This window comes from Lygodium microphyllum, chromosome 15, assembly GCF_053477565.2.
Source record: "Lygodium microphyllum isolate KBCC chromosome 15, Lygodium_microphyllum_v1.1.10, whole genome shotgun sequence".
NCBI classification, from domain to species: domain Eukaryota; kingdom Viridiplantae; phylum Streptophyta; class Polypodiopsida; order Schizaeales; family Lygodiaceae; genus Lygodium; species Lygodium microphyllum.
The window spans coordinates 129246811-129251521 of NC_141149.1; the positions used below are offsets into that span (position 1 = coordinate 129246811).

Here is a 4711-nt window from a genome sequence, read left to right on the forward strand (position 1 = left end):
ATAGGCAGCATTGAAGATTTCTTTTGAAGTTGGAGGTAAAAATGAAAGAAGATCTTAGATAGCTCTTCCTCCACTTTCAGAAGGGCATTTGTGGATAAGTTGTTGAAGACACAAGTACACCAATTTTAGGGGACAATCCTATAGTAATTGTTGCTCCTCCAACAACTAATAGATTTGGTGTTGAAGTCTTCAATGGAGTGAAGAAGATTAGGCAGTGATTTGGTATTGAGCACTATGTTGTACAGATATGGCTTCAACAAAAGACCTTTGCATTAGTGGTCAAAAGTCTATCAGAGGATGATCCCAACCTTTAGCTTTGGCCTTAGAAAAACTAGCCTGCTTTGTTGAGTTTTCCTCAAGCACTCTATCTTGATTCTTCCAAAGGCTTTTGCCAGAACATCCGCCTTGTTCTCTCCAGTCAGTACCATTGCAACATTGGCAGTAGAACTGATGACAAGGAAAGTAAAAGTAATTCTTTCAAATGGGGGTTTTGGTGAGTCTCTAATGAAAGCTATCCACTTTTCCTTCTCGTGTGTTAGTGGATGACCTGGAAACAAGGAAGCAATGTGTCCATCTGGTCCCATTCCAAGTAAAATAAGATCAAATCGAGGACAATTAGAACTTAGAGAAACATCAACCACTCTTGTTTTGACAAGCTCTCGCAAACCAAATTCATAATCCTCTACACCAACTTCTACTATTAAAGCATCATTAATGGAATACACTTGACCAAGGATGATTGGAACCTTGGAGAGAAGCCCATCCTTTACTAGCTTGTAGTTACTCTCAGGATCATTTCGAGGAACCACACGTTCATCAACCTAGAAGGCATTCCACTTAGACTAGTCAATAGTCTTAAAAAATGGGGGCTCACACAATTTCCCCATTGTGCTAATCAAAGAGTCTTCAAACAACACGATGGAGAAGGCCCCTCTCTCCTACACTGTGGCATCAAACAACTCAACGACATAGTTAGCCCAGCTAGGTGTTCAAAGTTTTGGACAAGGATCAAAATGGTTTTATTTCAACTGCATGCTGAGCTTCGGCATGTGATGACAAATTTTGGGGAGAAGTTGACTGATGAAGAAGTCGATGAAATGATACATGAGACAGATGTTGATGGTGATGGACAAGTGAATTACGAAGAGTTTGGTTGGGAATGGTAGGTACGTCGTTACAATAAGGGATAGAGATTGGTATTGGCAAGATTTTCTTCCTGTTAGGGAAAAGAGAGAGCACCCTGCTTGTAATCCTTTCTCTCCCTTGGCACCACAGTTGCCTAAACTAAATCTTCCTCCTTACTTGGTGGTCATTGGGGCCTGGACATTCTTCAATATTGGCAACTCCAGCCGACGCCCAACCTTAACCAAAGTAATGGCCTATTATTACAGTTAGTGCTCTGGCCCTTGCCAATAGTTTCTTCTAAGTGGTGTGAGATTTTACATGCCCATTACATTACTACATCAAGGCCTTTTAGAGACTACCTACCTAAATGGAGTCTCCACTATGAATATTATGATAAAATGGCCCTTTCTCCTTAACAGAGATAGCGTACAGGGACCCCTTAGAGTATAATGATGTGTTTGGATGTGTTTGGAAAGACCCCTCTCAATTGAATCAATAGGCAAGTCAACTACAACCCATTTGCCTTCGTCTAGCTAGCATGGCTTCAATTGTTAGAAGGTCTGGCTTGCCTAGAGGATCTACCAGGCCAAATATGATAGTTCCTTCCATGGTGATACCTCGAACTACAGCTTCCAAGGGATTAATGTCTTGATAAATCAGACCTTGAAGTCTAAGATGACATCAATAAAAGATTGTGAGGTCTTCTAAAGAGGCTTCATTTTCAACATTGTGGAAGTATGAGTTTCACCACTGAGTATTCTCTTTATGAATCTAAGACACTGGTGCATGTCCAAAGGCAGTTTCCTCAAGCTATGAAGAGAGAACATGTACTTGTTACAATCAGCTGCTCTGTTGAAAATGTGTATTTGTCATAGTGAAAATAGCCTGGTCGTCCTCTTCATCTGAAATAGTCATATTGTATGGTATATTGACAACTTTCTGATATCTTATGATCTTTGCCACAAAGTTCCCTAGATTCTCTAAATCTGATGGTATGGGCAAACATACACGCAATGTGAAAACATTGTTGCAATATTCAGAATGCACCTCATACATGCAAATGCCACAATAACATACAAGAAAATTATGTCAACGTATCCTCATTGGGTTGCTTTTTTTGCCATCCAAGGTGCACCCAAGCTATAGTGAATAATGAACTATGTATGGTCAAAACAATGGCAATATCAAACCAAAGTTGGATCATCACAAGCATACCATTTTTCTTTAGCAGCATCACTATCTCCAAGAAAGAATAGTCTAGATCCACCTATTGAATTTACTATAGAAGACAAGGTCAAAACAATTGCCATTGATTCCTGTCGGGATTTTGAAACAGAAGGTTCATCTAAACAGAAACCTAAGATCATAGGAAAAAAGGAAGTGGTGCCACCAATAAAAATAGACAGAAAAAAAAACTATCAATCCATTTGATCATCCCTGGTTGTCCATTGTTATTATGCAACTTCTATGAGTAATCAGAATCGAGGAAGAACATCATTGTTATGATAATTTAAAGTAGACGAATGAGAGTAAATCAGGAATCAAGAGTAGTAAAATTAGTAAGTAGATCCACACTATATGCAGCAGTAAACGTGTCACCAAAACATGTAGCATCAAGGTCAATCTAATCCAGATATATAGTATGGATAGCATCATCAAGAGTTTTGACTACTGCTCTTGTTAAACGTGTGAGTTTTATTTCATTTGGACTGAGTACTATAATGCACTGAAGAAGATCCCTAGGAATCTCTGCTTCTACACCTCCTAAATCCATAAAACAGACAGGATCTTGTCAAAAAGAGGGTGTTGTTACCAAACTTAACCCATCAACTTGATCTTGATGGAGATGAAGATTCCATCTACTAGCATTCTGAGAGAGAGAGGTGGTCTAGGACAAAGGCATAGGCAGGAAGGGTAGCAGACATGCTCCCTTCAGTTCATTCCATCAACACAATCTAAAGTCAATTGTATGTACTACACACATACAAAGCCAAGTGACCTAGTACTAACCATGGTTGAGTCAGTGTGACTTAACCTCCTTATTCAACTAGGATAAACAACTGACCAAAGACTAAGAGCTTGAATCTCAACACTCCCCCTCAAGCTCAAGTGGAATACTTCACTCCAAGTAGCTCTCTGAAATGCACAAACTTATCTTTACCCAGTGACTTGGTAATGATATCTGCAAGTTAGTCTTCTATCCCCACATGGACCAAATCAATGTCACATGCAATCACTTTTTCTCTAATAAAGTGATAGTGTACCTCAATGTGCTTAGTCCTAGCATGATAGATAGGATTACTGGCTAGGAGCACACTACTCATGTTGTCACAATAGAGTGTGACAGGCCTGACTTCCTGCATGCCTAAATCATCAAGAAGCTTCATGAGCCATGCTACCTCACATGTAGCTAATGTAGCACTTCTATACTCTGCCTCAATACTAGAGAGTGTAACTGTAGGTTGCTTCATCTGTATATCCTCTAAGCTCCAAAGGCTTACCATGCTCATAGAATAGACCATAATTTGATGTAGCCTTCACATAACTCAAGATCCTTCTCACTGCATCCAAGTGTGGCTTCATAGGCTTTTGCATGAACTGGCTAATCAATCCAACTGAAACGCTAAGATCTAGCCTAGTAATGGTAAGATAAATCATGCTACCCACCATTTGTCTATACTTAGTGACATTCTCAATTTCATATCCAACATCTGCAAGTATCTTAGCATTTTGCTCCAATGGAGTGCTCAAAGTCTTGCAATCCAACATACCATACTTGGTCAACATGTCTCGTGCATACTACTTTTGCAACAACCAAGTACCATGAGGTGTAGAGATAACCTCAATCCCAAGGAAATACTTCAATTCTCCCAAATCATTGACCTGAAATTCAACATGTAATATTTCCTTGATCTCTCCAATTCATGTGACATCATCACCTGTAACTATCAAGTCATCCACATAACTAATATCACATAACCAGCCCTTGTCTTCTTTGTGAATAGGCTATGATTAGCCTTGCCCATAGTAAAATCAAGTTTTTGTAAGCATGCACTTATCTTAGCATTCCAAGCTCTAGGTGCTTGCTTCATCCCATATAATGCTTTCTTCAATCTACACACACATGTAGGAAAATCTGGATGTACATAGCCCTCGGGCTAATCCATGTATACTTCCTCAACCAAATCACCATTGAGAAATCATTCTTCACATCCATATGATACATACTACATCCTCTAGATGCTGCCAAAGCAATCGTTGTTCTCACGGTTGCCATTTTAGCAACGGGGCTGAATGTTTCCTCATAATCAAGACCATATTGTTGTGCATACCCTTTTGCCACAAGTCTTGCCTTGTATCTTTCCAATGTGCCATTTGATTTACACTTCACTTTGTATACCCATTTGTAGACAATAGTTATTTTTCCTTCAGGCAAATCAACCAAATCCCAAGTGTCATTTTCAGTCAATGCTAAATATTCCTCATCTATTGCCTTGCACCAATGATCATCCAAAAGAGCTTCAGAAAACTTTGTGGATTCCTTGAAGCTAGTGACTTTTGCCATTTATGCATAGTGCCTCACTGT

General features: G+C 39.4%; 1 pseudogene; it reads right to left on the minus strand.

Annotated features, from left to right (window-relative positions):
- Window positions 1-290: 290 nt before the first annotated feature.
- On the minus strand, window positions 291-992 carry LOC148025053 (putative 6-phosphogluconolactonase 4, chloroplastic pseudogene; annotated as a pseudogene).
- Window positions 993-4711: the final 3719 nt, after the last annotated feature.